Source organism: Schistocerca americana, chromosome 8 (assembly GCF_021461395.2).
Source record: "Schistocerca americana isolate TAMUIC-IGC-003095 chromosome 8, iqSchAmer2.1, whole genome shotgun sequence".
NCBI lineage: Eukaryota > Metazoa > Arthropoda > Insecta > Orthoptera > Acrididae > Schistocerca > Schistocerca americana.
Genome location: NC_060126.1, coordinates 77,905,822 through 77,926,213, shown reverse-complemented (window position 1 = coordinate 77,926,213; position 20,392 = coordinate 77,905,822).

Below are 20,392 nucleotides of genomic sequence, written 5' to 3'. Positions count from 1 at the left end.
GCTCACAGGCTGAGCTCACCTCGCCACACCACGGGTTAGGTTCGGTTCGCTCGGCTCAGCGTAAAGCGCCGAGGTCAGGGTTACGTTCGTTCACCTTCGGGCGCCACACTTTCGGTTGAAAGGTCGCGACGGGACGACGTCGGCAGGCACGCCGCAAACGAACAAAAACGTACAGACGACGTCGAAAACCGCCGACACACGGGGGAGCAGCACGACCACGACCAGATACCGAGCGCGAACGAGACACACGCGAACCACCCCCACCGGCCAAAGGGCACCACACAACAACCCAGAGCACCACGTGTCGACACCAGAGCAACCCGCCGCTCACGCGACATGGCTGGCACCGAAGGGCAACCGCCCGCAACTGCGCTTTCCGCGCCGGCCCGGATGCACGTCGTGCTACAACAACACCACTACCGTACACAGCCGCTGCTGTTCACAACATCACTATCATGCGCGCCCGCGGCTCGCCGCCGTCGCAGTCGCAGCCCCAACGCCAGCACTTTTGCACCACCATTCACACGCACCGCAACACAGCTCGCCGACACAGCCGAACAAAACAAACACCACACAACAACAGCAACAACGCCGCCGCCTCTACTTGTGCCGGCGACCCACCCCGCCGATGGCGCACCTTTCGCCAGCCGGCAATCGACACACACGCACCCACCCACCCCCCGGGGCCCAGTGCAAAAAAAAAAAAAACACACAAAAACAAAAACAAAACAACAACAAACGACACGGGAAGCGCACACCGCCACTTCGCGCGCACGCCACCAACCGGTCGTCGTCTCAAAATAACAAACACAAACAAAATAAACTAACAACTAGGGCAACACAAAACAAAAACGCCTCGCACGAACCGCCCACAAAAAGGACAAGCACACGCACAGCCTCTGCTGACGACCACGACGCAGCGGCACGCTGCTCCTGTCCCGCGCCCCGCGCCCCACTCGATTCACAACTCACGCGACACCGTCAACGACGGGCTCGCTTCCCGCAACCTACCACCTTTCCGCCACGACGCACAGCCCCAGCCCCACCAGACGACGCCCGTGCCAACGACTGCACTTTCACCACCGCCTCCCCCTTCCCCCCCAAAACACACACACACACACACACACACACACACAGCCAGCCAAAAACGCACTCGCGACCCACACATGCACGTGCATCGGCACACGCCAACCAGTCAACGTCGACAACCACACGCAAGGCTCGAAACGAAACCGGCGTCCTTCCACGTTGCCATCAAGCTACGCGACACAAGACACAAGGAACCAACACAACAGCCGGCCCCACTAATTCCCACTCTCACGCCGCAAAAAGCACACCGAAACCGCCAAACGCACGCACATTCCCCTTCGCACTGACACCGACCGGCTCGCTACCACACACCTCTCGGCAGCCGTTTCACGCCAATTCGCCACACCGCCCACACAGTCGACAAGCGCCCGCCCTGTACGGCACACGCAACGACGCAGCGCAGCAAAGGGCGCCCGCAACACATACCTCTCCTCCCTCTCTCTCTCCGCCGCCCGACGCGCCAACCGCCACACCACACCGCCAGCCACTCGCAAATTGTGCACTGCCACCAGCCACACGTCCAACACGCCGCGCCGCGCCGCCTCCGGCCACCCGCCAGGGGGCGCTCACGTCCGCGACAACAGCGCGGCCCGCCGGGCCGGGCCGGGCCGAACCGAACCGGGCCGGGCCGGGCCGGGCCGCCGCTGCTCTGCACTCGGCACGGCCACACCCTGCTGCAGACCGGGCTCGTCTCTCTGTACGCGTCTGCCTGCGCATCAACACAACACGACCTTTTTTTTTTTCTCTCTCTCTACCGCCATCCCTTCTTCTCGCGTTTTTACTCGTTGTTGCAGCAGCGGCGCACACCTACACATCCACAGCCCCAGCCGAGCCGGCCTCACCTCAGGGCCCGCCGCCAGCGTCTCCTCCTCGGGCACAGGTGCGGTGCTGTGGCCGCCCATCCAACCGCATTGCTGGCCGTCCAGCCGCCAGGCGTTCCCACTGCCGCGAGCCACGCCGCGCACCGACCCTGCTGCAGAAAACGAAGCATAGCCAGAGACCGACCGATACACAAAGCAAGCCGTCGCCTCGCCTCTTGTCCTTCCTGCCTTCCTTCTTCCGCCCCCGCCCTTCTCACACACCACCGCCTCTCCACTTTCGCCCCCCCTCCCTCCTTTTTTTTTTTCTCTTTCTTTTGTTTTCTTCTTTCTTTCTTTCTTTGGCCCTCTCTCCTTCCCGCCATGGCGGTTACGGCACCGCCTGCAGCGGCAGATTGTTTGCGCCCACACGCCTACTCCTACCACCATTAACCTTGCCCTGCCCTGCCCATCAACGTCGCAGTCGAACCGACGTTTGCCAACACACTGCCCACGTTCCTTTCTCTTTTCGGCCTACGCCCATTACGCGCCGCCGCCACAGCACCTTCCCTTCCCACAACACACCGACGTCACCACACGCACCCAAAACAGGGGCCACGACCGTGTTCCTCGCCCACTCCCATCCCGCACGGTACGCACATTCCCAACTACTACCGCGCACCCTCCCTTTCCAATCTGTGTGTGTCTCTGTGCCTGTGTCCTGTCCTGTCCGCGCGTGACGCCTCTCAACATCCGCCGTCCCCCGTCCCCCGTCCCCCGTTTTCGCCCCCATGCCGTCGTCGCGCCGCCTCCTCCCCGTCCACCGCCGCCCCTGTCCGCCCCGCACCACACCATACACCGCTGCTTGTCCCGGCCGTTGCCACCAAAGGCGCCGACCGCAAACGCGCCACGCCGCAGCCCCCGTGCTTCTCGCGCTCGCTTGCATCTCCGTGCCGACGCTGCCTCTCTTCCCGCTCGCACTCGACCTCGACAACACAGTCTTTGGCTCCGTCACTGCGTGTTCCGGTGGTACGCACGCTGCAACACGTATGTATTCATTACCAGAGCGATGGCGAGGCATGACAGCATCTCTGTCTGACCAACGATAAATATATCGTTGCTAGTCGGCGCTTGGACCGCGCCAGACGACAGTAGTGGCACGCACCGGGTCGCCAGGAACAGTTGTTATATATATTGTAGCGCGAGTCGGGAGAGGTAGTAGTCGGTCGACAGTAGTAGCGGGTGGACGGTTGTACTGAGCGGGCGTCGGCGGCGTGCTCTGCTCGTCTCGCGACTCTGGTCACGGTTCGGGACGATGTATAGTATATTGTGTTATAATCAAAAGGTAGTGTGAAGCTGCATTGCGCAAATCTGATAACGTATGTTCATTGTACTTATTTTGTTCAACAACAAAAGCCCCACTATTACTTTTTTCTAAAGTAACTCTTGTCTTTTAACGAAAAACATTCACTTTTTAAAGACTACTTCCTATGGCATTTCCCTCCAAGGAGTGCAATTAATTACCAGCCAGCACTCATTCATTGCACACAGCTGTGTAAGGGGTATCTACAATTGAGGAGCGGATATAAATGCAATTTTTTGTTTTTTTTGTGTGTTGTAACCTCCCCGCAAAATTTAAAATAATGGACAATGTTATTTACGGATGCTAATGGACATTGCGCTAATTGTAACCTCGCCCACAATGAGAGGTATTGAAAATGGCAACAAAAATGTGAAATTCGCAATCTGACTCAAATATAAATTCTTCACAACATTTAAAGTCCGTTCAGCGACAAGAAACTTCAATTAAACCGAAATATCGGTCTTTGGCCCTGTGCAAAACAATCAGAATTAAAGTCTTACCTCAGAATAAATGGATGTCACATTTCTGCTCTTGTTGTTGCGCAGCGCTTGGAGGAACTGCATTGCAAATAATAATATTCTCTTTTTTTGTGATTTTAGTGCAATTTTTCGTCAAAGAAGTGGAATGAAATGTGAAGTGCAACGAACTCTTTAGTTCAATAAAAAATTAAATGTTTGAAAAATGCTTTTGAAATAAAAATTATTATTGGGGAACTTGTTGGAGAATAATTACAATAAATAAAATTTTTCATTATCTAATGATTATATTAATTAACAGTATACCTTATTCACCATCTTGACCAGTGTTGCCGACCGCCTACATCACACAACCGCACTCGGCTGCTACTACTGACCGACCGCTCTGCATGACGACTATTAGCGTACTGCACGCGACGACTACTGACAGAGTACAGCCCTCAACTAGACAGAGCTACAGACTCGCAACGACTGACTGACTGACTGACTGAGAACCGCTCGCAACACTCGCGCGGTCCAGCGCAAACTCTCTGGTCACAGATGCTACAATGTCTCGCCATCGCTGCTATGTTACATACGTGTTTCAGTGTCTTTTTCATTGGGGTAACGATCTTTGGCTCTTTTTATTCTGAATACAGGGCCAAAGGTCAACGCTGCTGCCCTTATACAATTTATCAGGTTTCATTATGTCTGTTGCAATGTTACATACGGTTCATTCTTTCATTAATATTATCGTTGGGTTTGTTTTGTAGGGACGTTAACATTCTTCTGGCACATTTTTATTATCATCGGACTCTCTGCTGTTTGTGCAGGGAGGTTATACCTGGGTCCATTTCCATTTCCATTTACATTTTAATATTGATAGACTTTTCGTTTTCTTTTTTGTTTCTTGTCGTTTTTCCTTCCTTTTTTTTTGTTGTTTTTCCCGCTCTCACCACCACCACCGCCGCATCACGCCTTCCGTTTTCTTGGTTTCTTTTCTGTTCTTCAACTGCTTCAACATCACCGCGCCCCATTTCCACACCACAGCCATCAGCCTCCAAGACGGGCAGGCGCAGTGTGCCATTTCCGGCGCACAAGCACACCCGTACGGTACTCTCCTCGCCCCCACGCCACCAACAACACAGCGACCACGCGGCTTTCAGGCACGGCACAGCACGGCACGGCACCGGCGAAATGCGCCGCCCCCGCCCCTCCGCGCATCCGTCCGTCTCGCCACGTTCACCGACAGCCGCGTCTGCGGCTACACCACGACAACCACAACACAACACCGCTCCCCTCCCTGGCAACTCATTGTTTTTCTCCTCCTCTTTTGCACAAACCACAACGCCGAGCACAGGCGCAAGCCACCCACACCGCGCCCCTCCCCGTCCCGTCTTTGGCCGCCGCTCCTCGTTTCCTCGTTTGCCCCCTCCCATCTCCCGAAATGCCATGCCAGCAGCGTTACGCATGCCCCTCCCCTGTCCACACAACACTACCGCCAAACGAACAGCCTTCCGGGCCACATGCAGGGCACGCCCACCTCCAAACACTGCCAATTCACGGACGCACGCACACACACACACACACTTTCTCGACACCTTTCTCTGTACGGAGGGTGCGTCATCTCGACCGTGACAGAGTGACGGCAACTATCGACGATCCATTTCCCCCCACTGGTAAAACATGTCCACCAACACCTACATACATCATTCAAGTACACAGACAATAGCATACACACAATGGGAGGGCACACGAACATGGACGGCACGGCACTGTCATACACTCTTCCTCAGAACCATATCAACAAACGTTACGTACATCCGGGAAAGCGAAAGCAAAGGCAAAGCCCAATGCAGCCGTCAAAGGTAACGTTCACCACGGCAGACACTTGCAGCCGCGCCGCCGTTAAACGCATTTCAGTGCGGCTCCAATACGCCTCCGACACGGGAACGTTCCGTTGCTCTACGAATGCGTTTCTCCCCTTTTTCCCTTCCTCTCTCTTTTGCCCCCCCTCTGTCCTTTCCTCCTTGCACTCTTGCCTCATTCCTCACGTTCTGCCCAGACATTCGACCGATCAAAGTCAACCTTTCGTTACCGTTCTCAGCGCGACGGTGTACAACAGTATGACGGGTGTGCCCACGACTTCGGTTCAGTTGCGTGACGCCGGTCTATCGCGCCGATCGACAGTTACTCAGGGGGCGACGGATCGGACCACGTCACCGACACACAAAACACTTTCAAACAAACAAATACATACCGGATGGACACAGACAAACACGTGTACAGACATTCGCCAAACAAACGACCGCCGCCGCCGCCGTCGTCGTCGTCGTCGTCTAGCGTCGCGCTTACTGTACTGCACTGGACACGCGTGCATCTTGAATGACGACATCGGTGTGCGTGCGTCGTACGCAATCAGTCAGACACGGCTATCAAAAATCAGAGTCGAATGGTACATCATCGTGCGTGTCGCCGTACACGTACAGTACAATACAACAACAATGCGTCTTAATGGCACGTTCATTTCAACGTCACTCACACACCTCCACGCTGCAGTTACGTCGCACCATTGTCAAACTCGGCGTACAGCAAAGGGAATAGTGGGCGGCAAAAAAAAAAAAAAAAAACCAAACAAAAACATTTCACATTTCACCCTCGCCATGTATGATGTGCAAAAAACAAACCCGCAAACGGCCGTCGTTACGGTGACACAAAAGTCGCCGATCGCACTGTCCCCCCTCGCAGACAGGTAACACACACACACACACACACACACACACACACACACACACCAACACCAATGGGTCAAAACCACTCCAACGAGGCGTGCCACCATTCCACGCCACGGCGACCAACCTCGTGGCCGTACCCCGCAACACGCTTTGACGCGCCCCCCACCCACAATCAAAATGCACACATACATCACAGCCGTCCACACAAACAACAACAACAATTCCGCCCTTCCCGCAAAAGGCAAGTTGGTGGCCCTGAAAAGGGCCGTTTTGCCGCTCTCGCAACGGAGGAGCCTTCTCCATCCTTCCTTCCTTCCATTCCAGAGCCACCTCCTTACTTGGAGCTCGTGTACTTGGTCACCGCCTTCGTGCCCTCGCTCACGGCGTGCTTGGCCAGCTCGCCAGGCAGCAACAGCCGCACAGCGGTCTGGATCTCGCGGGACGTGATGGTCGAGCGCTTGTTGTAGTGCGCCAGGCGAGAAGCCTCGGCCGCAATGCGCTCGAAAATGTCGTTCACGAAGCTGTTCATGATGCTCATCGCCTTCGACGAGATGCCCGTGTCAGGGTGCACCTGCTTCAGCACCTTGTAGATGTAGATGGCATAGCTCTCCTTCCTCTTGCGCTTCTTCTTCTTGTCGCCCTTCGAAATGTTCTTCTGCGCCTTGCCAGCCTTCTTGGCGGCCTTCCCGCTAGTCTTGGGCGGCATCTCGAACCAACGTACGGCAGCAGCAACACCAGTAGCAAGCGCTCCGCTCTAGTCAGCGTCTCCCCACACAGTGGCACCCGCCGCCAGCCGCCGCCGCACCTTTACCAGCTCGCCCTGTTGCGGCCGCCGACCAATGGGGCGCGCGCGCAACCGGCCGCCGCACCCGAGCCCATAAAGCACCCCCACCCCTGCTGCGCCGGCACGCACTCCGCTGCTCGACTCGCTGCCGCTCGCACCGGTCGTTTTCGTTTCCGTTTCGTGTGCACCGTCGCTAGCCCATCGCCATGTCCGGACGCGGAAAGGGAGGCAAAGTCAAGGGCAAGTCAAAGTCCCGCTCAAGCAGGGCTGGGCTCCAGTTCCCGGTCGGCAGAATCCACCGCCTCCTGCGCAAGGGAAACTACGCAGAGCGCGTCGGCGCCGGGGCGCCCGTCTACCTCGCCGCCGTCATGGAGTACCTCGCGGCTGAGGTGCTCGAGCTGGCCGGAAACGCGGCCCGCGACAACAAGAAGACGCGCATCATCCCGCGCCACCTGCAGCTTGCCATCCGCAACGACGAGGAGCTCAACAAGCTCCTGTCGGGCGTCACCATCGCACAGGGTGGTGTCCTGCCCAACATCCAGGCCGTCCTGCTGCCAAAGAAGACCGAGAAGAAGGCCTAAAGGAGGCCAGGCAATCGCAGCGCCGCGTGCTCCCCTGCACGCAACGCGCTTTGCCGGCTCGGCCCACAACAATCGGCCCTTTTCAGGGCCACCACACAAACCTACGTCCAAAGCAAAATTTCAGTCGTCCTCGCCGCACCTTGTTTTGTTTTAACTTTGCACTTTCACAGCCGCCGCCGGCGCACGTCCGCCATCTTGTCGTCCACACAGCCCGTGTGGCCCAACACACACACACACACACGCACACATTTTGCACGGTCGCAGTCGCCTTCCAAACGACAACGGCAGCAATAATGACCATTGTTAAAGGGAGGCGTGTCGACACACCGCCCTCCACTCCCGCGCGCCGCAACGGCCGTCGACACGAACGAAACAGCTGATCCGGCCGCCTATGCCCACACGCCTTGCCTCGGAAACCCCAACGCCGCCGCAAACACACAGAGCCAAACCACGCAAGCACATAATCACCGCCTCTCGCACAACAACACACAGCCCGCCATCTCCATCGCGATCGATACAAAGGACACACAATAACAAACACAAACGAAGCAGCTCCACTCTCACACACACACACACACACACACACACAGCCAGCCACATGACACGTTTCCTTTCCTTCTCCCCTCCCAGCCACATCACGTCGCTCAAACGGAAAGAAACAAACAACACAGCGCACACACGCAGCAACAACAACACAGACTCTTTCGCACTTTTCAACTTCCGAACAGTGTGGTGGCCCTGAAAAGGGCCGTTTTCTAGTCTCTCCCACCCACAAGCACGGCCGCGGGAAGGCCAGCGCCCGCTGCGACGCAGCCTAACCGCCGAAACCGTACAGGGTGCGCCCCTGCCTCTTCAGGGCGTACACCACGTCCATGGCCGTCACAGTCTTGCGCTTGGCGTGCTCAGTGTACGTCACCGCGTCGCGGATCACGTTCTCCAGGAACACCTTCAGCACCCCGCGCGTCTCCTCGTAGATCAGACCAGAGATGCGCTTCACGCCGCCCCTGCGAGCCAGGCGGCGGATGGCGGGCTTCGTGATGCCCTGGATGTTGTCGCGCAACACCTTGCGGTGCCGCTTGGCGCCACCCTTGCCGAGCCCCTTTCCTCCCTTGCCGCGGCCTGTCATCCTTCCTCGGGCAAAGCAAAACGTGCACAAACAGCAGCTGCAGCGGCTGGCGAGTCGGCTACGGTCTGCGCCCAGCGCGCCCGCCGCCCCCCTATATAGACTCTGGGCCCGCCCTCCCCCCCCACCACGCGCAACCGAGGGCATATAAGCGCAGCACGGAGGCGCGCGGGCCCGTTGTCAAGGCAGCACCGGACGCCGCGCCGCACCTAACCTCCACGCACGCCGCTCCGCTACCGCTATGGCCCGCACAAAGCAAACGGCCCGCAAGTCCACCGGCGGAAAGGCGCCGCGCAAACAGCTCGCCACCAAGGCGGCGAGGAAGAGCGCGCCCGCCACCGGAGGCGTCAAGAAGCCCCACCGCTACAGGCCGGGCACCGTCGCCCTGCGAGAAATCAGGCGCTACCAGAAGAGCACAGAGCTGCTCATCCGCAAGCTGCCATTCCAGCGCCTAGTGCGCGAGATCGCCCAGGACTTCAAGACCGACCTGCGCTTCCAGAGCTCCGCAGTCATGGCCCTGCAGGAGGCCAGCGAGGCCTACCTCGTCGGCCTCTTCGAAGACACCAACCTGTGCGCAATCCACGCCAAGCGCGTCACCATCATGCCCAAGGACATCCAGCTCGCGCGCCGCATCCGCGGCGAGCGCGCCTAAACCGCGCCGCGGCACCGCACCGCACCGCACAAACAAAAACGGCCCTTTTCAGGGCCACTAACATCTCTCCGTCGCGAGCAAACTTTGTCGGTCGCCTGCCTCTCGCCCCGCAACCCACAAACAAAAACCACCACTTCCCGTCCGTCCGCCACACCCGCTCACGCTGCCTGCCTGCCTGCCTGCCTGCCTGCTAGCAGCGCGCAACAATCACACATCATCCCTCCCCGGCGCTCAAAGCGCACAATACCCAACGGCCGACGTCACACCGCACGGGTGGCTGGCCGGCCGCCGCTTTCGTTTCGAAAACAAAAAAACAAAACCCGCACTCCACTCCGACGGCCAACGGCCAGGCAGGCGCGCGCGCGCGCTCGCTCTACACGCCACCGAAATCCCCGCCGACTCCTTCCACATCTCAACGTGCCCCCCGTTGCAAAACATAACACACACAAAGAAACAAAACAAAGACCAGACACGACTCGACAAGACAGACATCCGAGAAGAACGAACGCAGGCAAGCCAACCAACGTATTCAAACAAAACAACGTGACAGAAAACCAACCGTCGGCCGCCGCCACAAACACGGCGACAATCAACCACGACAACAACAACAACAACAACAACAGCAACACCGCTTACCGCTACCGCCGCCCACACCCGCCACCGACCCCCGCAATCCAACCACCACGGCACGCAAACAGCATCCCCACGGGCATACAGAAACGCCAGACAGACAGACACCCACACCAAACGCAACACGACAATCAAAACCTTCCCCGACGTGCTTTGATGGCCCTGAGAAGGGCCGTTTTGGGCCGCGCGTCTCTTGCGCGCCACTAGACGACGACGGGGGGTGGGGACGACGGAGTCAAGCGCCAAACCCTTCCTTTCCCATCTCTTTCTCCTCTACTCTACTTCTTCTTCTTGGGCGAAGCCTTCGCCTTAGACGGCGTCGTCGCCTTCTTCGGGCGCGGCGCCTTCGGCTTCTTCGTCGGAACCTTGGCGGCCTTCTTCGCCTTCGACGGCGACTTGGCCTTGGCCGGCTTGGCCGCAGCCGCCTTCTTCGCACCCGCGGGAGCGGCCGACGCCGCAGACGCCTTCTTGGCGGCGCCCGCCTTCCGACCGGTCGCCGCCTTCACGCCACCAGCCTTCTTTGCGCCGGCCGCACGGGCGCCCTTCTTCTCCTTGCTGGCCGGAGCGGCGCGCTTCTTCTTGGCACCGCCAGCACGAGCCTTGCCGCCCTCGGCCGCCCCCCCGCCGCCGGCGCCGGCAAGCTTGAACGAGCCGGACGCGCCCTTCCCCTTCGTCTGCACCAGCTCGCCCGCCACGACGGCCGACTTGAGGTACTTCTTGATAAACGGCGCCAGCATCTCCGCGTCCAGCTTGTAGTGCGCGGCTATGTACTTCTTGATCGCCTGCAGCGACGACCCGCCGCGCTCCTTCAGACTCTTGATGGCGGCCGTCACCATCTCAGAGGTGCGCGGGTGCGCAGGCTTGGCGCGCGGCTTCTTCGCAGACGACGCAGACTTGGCCTTCTTCGTAGTGCCGGTGGCGGCGGGTGCCGCAGCAGTCTCGTTCGTAGCCGCCTGATCTGCCATTTCGACGACGCGCGTAACACACAGCGAGAGCGAGCGGGACGGCAGGCAGGCACGCAAGCACAGCACAGCAGCAGAGCAGAGAATCACAAGGCCCAGCCAGTGTCGCGGGCGGGCGCGGACGGCCGAGAGAGCGGCCGCCACTCTGCGCGCCGCCGCGCCGCGCCTCCCGCGCTTGCTACTCTTGAACGATGGTCCCGCAAATGGAGGATTCGCTTCAACGCTCAGAAGAGCCAAGCCGTCATCTTTACCAGAAGACTACCGCCGCCTGTTCCGGCGATTCGGTTCTTCGGCGAAGACATCGCGTGGCTGCCCTCAGCGACTTATCTCGGGGTTGTGCTGGATCGTCAGCTCATTTGGCAACAGCATGTCACGGCCACCCGCAGGAAAGTGGACCAGCGCCTGGGAGCACTATACCCGCTGCTGAATGAAGGCTCCTCACTGTCAGTTGCAAATGGCCTCCTCATCTACAGGCTATTCGTCCGGCCGATCATGGACTACGCCTGCGTCGCCTGGGGCAATGCTGCCACCCGCCACATTTAACGTCTTCAAGCGCTGGAGAATAAGGCCTTACGAAGAGTACTCCACGTGCACCCGCAGTTCCCGTCTCGTTATGTACATGAAGCTCTGCAAGAACCCGAGGTCCTTCTCCGATTTCAACACAAAGCCAGACGCCTGTATCACAAAGCCGTGGTCTCGGAAAACCCACTCATAAGGAACATTGGAGTCCCGTCAGATGTCCGGGACACATACCAAAGACCTGTCGCACTGCTCAACAGGTAATGCACCTGGCAGTGTCCAACCCACTGAAGTCCAAATGAATTTGATTCTATAATCCGCAAATAAAGATGACAATTTCCTCCACCTGAAGTTCCATATCTCCTCCCCAGAATTAGTAGTCAATGCCTTCGGGTAAATACTACCTTCCCTCAACCACTGCCGGTAGTTTAGACGATGCGGACCGGTGCGCTTGCTACCGCCCAACGTCCGACAGCCTGTGCGGAGCCGCCCCAAACCTGCGCCACAACCGCCCGCGCCTTTCAAACCACCGAGGATGGGGCTACACACAGCCACACCACAGTCGCCAACCAGTCGCCACGGCAGCGCCGCAAACCACGGCCAAACTGCAGCTACCGCGCGCTACAGCCTGGGTCGGCCCGCCGAGAATCGCCGCCCCCGCCCAAATGCCGCCCCCACAGCCCCAGCCGACGACCCGCCACAATGGCCAAACCTTCGGCAAAACTCCCACACCGTCGCCGCGGCAGCCCGGCCAGCGCGGCCGGCGCCACAGCCACACAAGCCGAGGCGTGCGGCGATGACGGCCGTGCAAACGCGCCTCCGCCGCCCCATCGCCTTCCGTCGCCCTCCCGCCGTTTCCCGATCGGCCCGCAGCCGTCGGGCCACATCGCGCGCCGTCCTCCTCCTCTCGCCCGCCAACATTCACAGCCGTTTCTCAACAATTGCCCGCCGCAAACGGACGCCGCCTGCGCAACAGGCGCCGCCGCCCCTCGCCGCTTCCGACCCAACCCCTCGACCGAGGCAAACCGCAATCCGAATCTACAGACCAACCCAATCTGCCGTCAGCACACACGACAGCCGACCTTACACGTTACGCGTTACACATTACGTTTACGTTTACACGTCTAGGTTAGGTTAGGTTAGGTTAGGTTAGGTTAGGTGGACGTGGGTTAGGTTAAGGGGACTTGGGTTAGGTTAAGCGTCAAACTTAGGTTAAGCATTCAAACACGTCACGCGTCAGAGGTTAGGTTAGGTTAGGTTAGGTTACACGTTAGGTTAAGGGGTCAGTGCTAGGTTAAGAAGCGTCAAACGTAGGTTAAAAAAAAAAAGCGTTCAAACGTGAGGCGTGAGCCGGACAGCTTACCTTACGTAGACGTTAGGGGCTCACAGGCTGAGCTCACCTCGCCACACCACGGGTTAGGTTCGGTTCGCTCGGCTCAGCGTAAAACGCCGAGGTCAGGGTTACGTTCGTTCACCTTCGGGCGCCACACTTTCGGTTGAAAGGTCGCGACGGGACGACGTCGGCAGGCACGCCGCAAACGAACAAAAACGTACAGACGACGTCGAAAACCGCCGACACACGGGGGAGCAGCACGACCACGACCAGATACCGAGCGCGAACGAGACACACGCGAACCACCCCCACCGGCCAAAGGGCACCACACAACAACCCAGAGCACCACGTGTCGACACCAGAGCAACCCGCCGCTCACGCGACATGGCTGGCACCGAAGGGCAACCGCCCGCAACTGCGCTTTCCGCGCCGGCCCGGATGCACGTCGTGCTACAACAACACCACTACCGTACACAGCCGCTGCTGTTCACAACATCACTATCATGCGCGCCCGCGGCTCGCCGCCGTCGCAGTCGCAGCCCCAACGCCAGCACTTTTGCACCACCATTCACACGCACCGCAACACAGCTCGCCGACACAGCCGAACAAAACAAACACCACACAACAACAGCAACAACGCCGCCGCCTCTACTTGTGCCGGCGACCCACCCCGCCGATGGCGCACCTTTCGCCAGCCGGCAATCGACACACACGCACCCACCCACCCCCCGGGGCCCAGTGCAAAAAAAAAAAAACACACAAAAACAAAAACAAAACAACAACAAACGACACGGGAAGCGCACACCGCCACTTCGCGCGCACGCCACCAACCGGTCGTCGTCTCAAAATAACAAACACAAACAAAATAAACTAACAACTAGGGCATCACAAAACAAAAACGCCTCGCACGAACCGCCCACAAAAAGGACAAGCACACGCACAGCCTCTGCTGACGACCACGACGCAGCGGCACGCTGCTCCTGTCCCGCGCCCCGCGCCCCACTCGATTCACAACTCACGCGACACCGTCAACGACGGGCTCGCTTCCCGCAACCTACCACCTTTCCGCCACGACGCACAGCCCCAGCCCCACCCGACGACGCCCGTGCCAACGACTGCACTTTCACCACCGCCTCCCCCTTCCCCCCCAAAACACACACACACACACACACAGCCAGCCAAAAACGCACTCGCGACCCACACATGCACGTGCATCGGCACACGCCAACCAGTCAACGTCGACAACCACACGCAAGGCTCGAAACGAAACCGGCGTCCTTCCACGTTGCCATCAAGCTACGCGACACAAGACACAAGGAACCAACACAACAGCCGGCCCCACTAATTCCCACTCTCACGCCGCAAAAAGCACACCGAAACCGCCAAACGCACGCACATTCCCCTTCGCACTGACACCGACCGGCTCGCTACCACACACCTCTCGGCAGCCGTTTCACGCCAATTCGCCACACCGCCCACACAGTCGACAAGCGCCCGCCCTGTACGGCACACGCAACGACGCAGCGCAGCAAAGGGCGCCCGCAACACATACCTCTCCTCCCTCTCTCTCTCCGCCGCCCGACGCGCCAACCGCCACACCACACCGCCAGCCACTCGCAAATTGTGCACTGCCACCAGCCACACGTCCAACACGCCGCGCCGCCTCCGGCCACCCGCCAGGGGGCGCTCACGGGGCCGAACCGAACCGGGCCGGGCCGGGCCGGGCCGCCGCTGCTCTGCACTCGGCACGGCCACACCCTGCTGCAGACCGGGCTCGTCTCTCTGTACGCGTCTGCCTGCGCATCAACACAACACGACCTTTTTTTTTTCTCTCTCTCTACCGCCATCCCTTCTTCTCGCGTTTTTACTCGTTGTTGCAGCAGCGGCGCACACCTACACATCCACAGCCCCAGCCGAGCCGGCCTCACCTCAGGGCCCGCCGCCAGCGTCTCCTCCTCGGGCACAGGTGCGGTGCTGTGGCCGCCCATCCAACCGCATTGCTGGCCGTCCAGCCGCCAGGCGTTCCCACTGCCGCGAGCCACGCCGCGCACCGACCCTGCTGCAGAAAACGAAGCATAGCCAGAGACCGACCGATACACAAAGCAAGCCGTCGCCTCGCCTCTTGTCCTTCCTGCCTTCCTTCTTCCGCCCCCGCCCTTCTCACACACCACCGCCTCTCCACTTTCGCCCCCCCTCCCTCCTTTTTTTTTTCTCTTTCTTTTGTTTTCTTCTTTCTTTCTTTCTTTGGCCCTCTCTCCTTCCCGCCATGGCGGTTACGGCACCGCCTGCAGCGGCAGATTGTTTGCGCCCACACGCCTACTCCTACCACCATTAACCTTGCCCTGCCCTGCCCATCAACGTCGCAGTCGAACCGACGCTTGCCAACACACTGCCCACGTTCCTTTCTCTTTTCGGCCTACGCCCATTACGCGCCGCCGCCACAGCACCTTCCCTTCCCACAACACACCGACGTCACCACACGCACCCAAAACAGGGGCCACGACCGTGTTCCTCGCCCACTCCCATCCCGCACGGTACGCACATTCCCAACTACTACCGCGCACCCTCCCTTTTCAATCTGTGTGTGTCTCTGTGCCTGTGTCCTGTCCTGTCCGCGCGTGACGCCTCTCAACATCCGCCGTCCCCCGTCCCCCGTCCCCCGTTTTCGCCCCCATGCCGTCGTCGCGCCGCCTCCTCCCCGTCCACCGCCGCCCCTGTCCGCCCCGCACCACACCATACACCGCTGCTTGTCCCGGCCGTTGCCACCAAAGGCGCCGACCGCAAACGCGCCACGCCGCAGCCCCCGTGCGTCTCGCGCTCGCTTGCATCTCCGTGCCGACGCTGCCTCTCTTCCCGCTCGCACTCGACCTCGACAACACAGTCTTTGGCTCCGTCACTGCGTGTTCCGGTGGTACGCACGCTGCAACACGTATGTATTCATTACCAGAGCGATGGCGAGGCATGACAGCATCTCTGTCTGACCAACGATAAATATATCGTTGCTAGTCGGCGCTTGGACCGCGCCAGACGACAGTAGTGGCACGCACCGGGTCGCCAGGAACAGTTGTTATATATATTGTAGCGCGAGTCGGGAGAGGTAGTAGTCGGTCGACAGTAGTAGCGGGTGGACGGTTGTACTGAGCGGGCGTCGGCGGCGTGCTCTGCTCGTCTCGCGACTCTGGTCACGGTTCGGGACGATGTATAGTATATTGTGTTATAATCAAAAGGTAGTGTGAAGCTGCATTGCGCAAATCTGATAACGTATGTTCATTGTACTTATTTTGTTCAACAACAAAAGCCCCACTATTACTTTTTTCTAAAGTAACTCTTGTCTTTTAACGAAAAACATTCACTTTTTAAAGACTACTTCCTATGGCATTTCCCTCCAAGGAGTGCAATTAATTACCAGCCAGCACTCATTCATTGCACACAGCTGTGTAAGGGGTATCTACAATTGAGGAGCGGATATAAATGCAATTTTTTGCTTTTTTTGTGTGTTGTAACCTCCCCGCAAAATTTAAAATAATGGACAATGTTATTTACGGATGCTAATGGACATTGCGCTAATTGTAACCTCGCCCACAATGAGAGGTATTGAAAATGGCAACAAAAATGTGAAATTCGCAATCTGACTCAAATATAAATTCTTCACAACATTTAAAGTCCGTTCAGCGACAAGAAACTTCAATTAAACCGAAATATCGGTCTTTGGCCCTGTGCAAAACAATCAGAATTAAAGTCTTACCTCAGAATAAATGGATGTCACATTTCTGCTCTTGTTGTTGCGCAGCGCTTGGAGGAACTGCATTGCAAATAATAATATTCTCTTTTTTTGTGATTTTAGTGCAATTTTTCGTCAAAGAAGTGGAATGAAATGTGAAGTGCAACGAACTCTTTAGTTCAATAAAAAGTTAAATGTTTGAAAAATGCTTTTTAAATAAAAATTATTATTGGGGAACTTGTTGGAGAATAATTACAATAAATAAAATTTTTCATTATCTAATGATTATATTAATTAACAGTATACCTTATTCACCATCTTGACCAGTGTTGCCGACCGCCTACATCACACAACCGCACTCGGCTGCTACTACTGACCGACCGCTCTGCATGACGACTATTAGCGTACTGCACGCGACGACTACTGACAGAGTACAGCCCTCAACTAGACAGAGCTACAGACTCGCAACGACTGACTGACTGACTGACTGAGAACCGCTCGCAACACTCGCGCGGTCCAGCGCAAACTCTCTGGTCACAGATGCTACAATGTCTCGCCATCGCTGCTATGTTACATACGTGTTTCAGTGTCTTTTTCATTGGGGTAACGATCTTTGGCTCTTTTTATTCTGAATACAGGGCCAAAGGTCAACGCTGCTGCCCTTATACAATTTATCAGGTTTCATTATGTCTGTTGCAATGTTACATACGGTTCATTCTTTCATTAATATTATCGTTGGGTTTGTTTTGTAGGGACGTTAACATTCTTCTGGCACATTTTTATTATCATCGGACTCTCTGCTGTTTGTGCAGGGAGGTTATACCTGGGTCCATTTCCATTTCCATTTACATTTTAATATTGATAGACTTTTCGTTTTCTTTTTTGTTTCTTGTCGTTTTTCCTTCTTTTTTTTTTGTTGTTTTTCCCGCTCTCACCACCACCACCGCCGCATCACGCCTTCCGTTTTCTTGGTTTCTTTTCTGTTCTTCAACTGCTTCAACATCACCGCGCCCCATTTCCACACCACAGCCATCAGCCTCCAAGACGGGCAGGCGCAGTGTGCCATTTCCGGCGCACAAGCACACCCGTACGGTACTCTCCTCGCCCCCACGCCACCAACAACACAGCGACCACGCGGCTTTCAGGCACGGCACGGCACGGCACGGCACCGGCGAAATGCGCCGCCCCCGCCCCTCCGCGCATCCGTCCGTCTCGCCACGTTCACCGACAGCCGCGTCTGCGGCTACACCACGACAACCACAACACAACACCGCTCCCCTCCCTGGCAACTCATTGTTTTTCTCCTCCTCTTTTGCACAAACCACAACGCCGAGCACAGGCGCAAGCCACCCACACCGCGCCCCTCCCCGTCCCGTCTTTGGCCGCCGCTCCTCGTTTCCTCGTTTGCCCCCTCCCATCTCCCGAAATGCCATGCCAGCAGCGTTACGCATGCCCCTCCCCTGTCCACACAACACTACCGCCAAACGAACAGCCTTCCGGGCCACATGCAGGGCACGCCCACCTCCAAACACTGCCAATTCACGGACGCACGCACACACACACACACACTTTCTCGACACCTTTCTCTGTACGGAGGGTGCGTCATCTCGACCGTGACAGAGTGACGGCAACTATCGACGATCCATTTCCCCCCACTGGTAAAACATGTCCACCAACACCTACATACATCATTCAAGTACACAGACAATAGCATACACACAATGGGAGGGCACACGAACATGGACGGCACGGCACTGTCATACACTCTTCCTCAGAACCATATCAACAAACGTTACGTACATCCGGGAAAGCGAAAGCAAAGGCAAAGCCCAATGCAGCCGTCAAAGGTAACGTTCACCACGGCAGACACTTGCAGCCGCGCCGCCGTTAAACGCATTTCAGTGCGGCTCCAATACGCCTCCGACACGGGAACGTTCCGTTGCTCTACGAATGCGTTTCTCCCCTTTTTCCCTTCCTCTCTCTTTTGCCCCCCCTCTGTCCTTTCCTCCTTGCACTCTTGCCTCATTCCTCACGTTCTGCCCAGACATTCGACCGATCAAAGTCAACCTTTCGTTACCGTTCTCAGCGCGACGGTGTACAACAGTATGACGGGTGTGCCCACGACTTCGGTTCAGTTGCGTGACGCCGGTCTATCGCGCCGATCGACAGTTACTCAGGGGGCGACGGATCGGACCACGTCACCGACACACAAAACACTTTCAAACAAACAAATACATACCGGATGGACACAGACAAACACGTGTACAGACATTCGCCAAACAAACGACCGCCGCCGCCGCCGTCGTCGTCGTCGTCGTCTAGCGTCGCGCTTACTGTACTGCACTGGACACGCGTGCATCTTGAATGACGACATCGGTGTGCGTGCGTCGTACGCAATCAGTCAGACACGGCTATCAAAAATCAGAGTCGAATGGTACATCATCGTGCGTGTCGCCGTACACGTACAGTACAATACAACAACAATGCGTCTTAATGGCACGTTCATTTCAACGTCACTCACACACCTCCACGCTGCAGTTACGTCGCACCATTGTCAAACTCGGCGTACAGCAAAGGGAATAGTGGGCGGCAAAAAAAAAAAAAAAATCCAAACAAAAACATTTCACATTTCACCCTCGCCATGTATGATGTGCAAAAAACAAACCCGCAAACGGCCGTCGTTACGGTGACACAAAAGTCGCCGATCGCACTGTCCCTCCTCGCAGACAGGTAACACACACACACACACACACACACCAACACCAATGGGTCAAAACCACTCCAACGAGGCGTGCCACCATTCCACGCCACGGCGACCAACCTCGTGGCCGTACCCCGCAACACGCTTTGACGCGCCCCCCACCCACAATCAAAATGCACACATACATCACAGCCGTCCACACAAACAACAACAACAATTCCGCCCTTCCCGCAAAAGGCAAGTTGGTGGCCCTGAAAAGGGCCGTTTTGCCGCTCTCGCAACGGAGGAGCCTTCTCCATCCTTCCTTCCTTCCATTCCAGAGCCACCTCCTTACTTGGAGCTCGTGTACTTGGTCACCGCCTTCGTGCCCTCGCTCACGGCGTGCTTGGATAGCTCGCCAGGCAGCAACAGCCGCACAGCGGTCTGGATCTCGCGGGACGTGATGGTCGAGCGCTTGTTGTAGTGCGCCAGGCGAGAAGCCTCGGCCGCAATGCGCTCGAAAATGTCGTTCACGAAGCTGTTCATGATGCTCATCGCCTTCGACGAGATGCCCGTGTCAGGGTGCACCTGCTTCAGCACCTTGTAGATGTAGATGGCATAGCTCTCCTTCCTCTTGCGCTTCTTCTTCTTGTCGCCCTTCGAAATGTTCTTCTGCGCCTTGCCAGCCTTCTTGGCGGCCTTCCCGCTAGTCTTGGGCGGCATCTCGAACGAACGTACGGCAGCAGCAACACCAGTAGCAAGCGCTCCGCTCTAGTCAGCGTCTCCCCACACAGTGGCACCCGCCGCCAGCCGCCGCCGCAGCTTTACCAGCTCGCCCTGTTGCGGCCGCCGACCAATGGGGCGCGCGCGCAACCGGCCGCCGCACCCGAGCCCATAAAGCACCCCCACCCCTGCTGCGCCGGCACGCACTCCGCTGCTCGACTCGCTGCCGCTCGCACCGGTCGTTT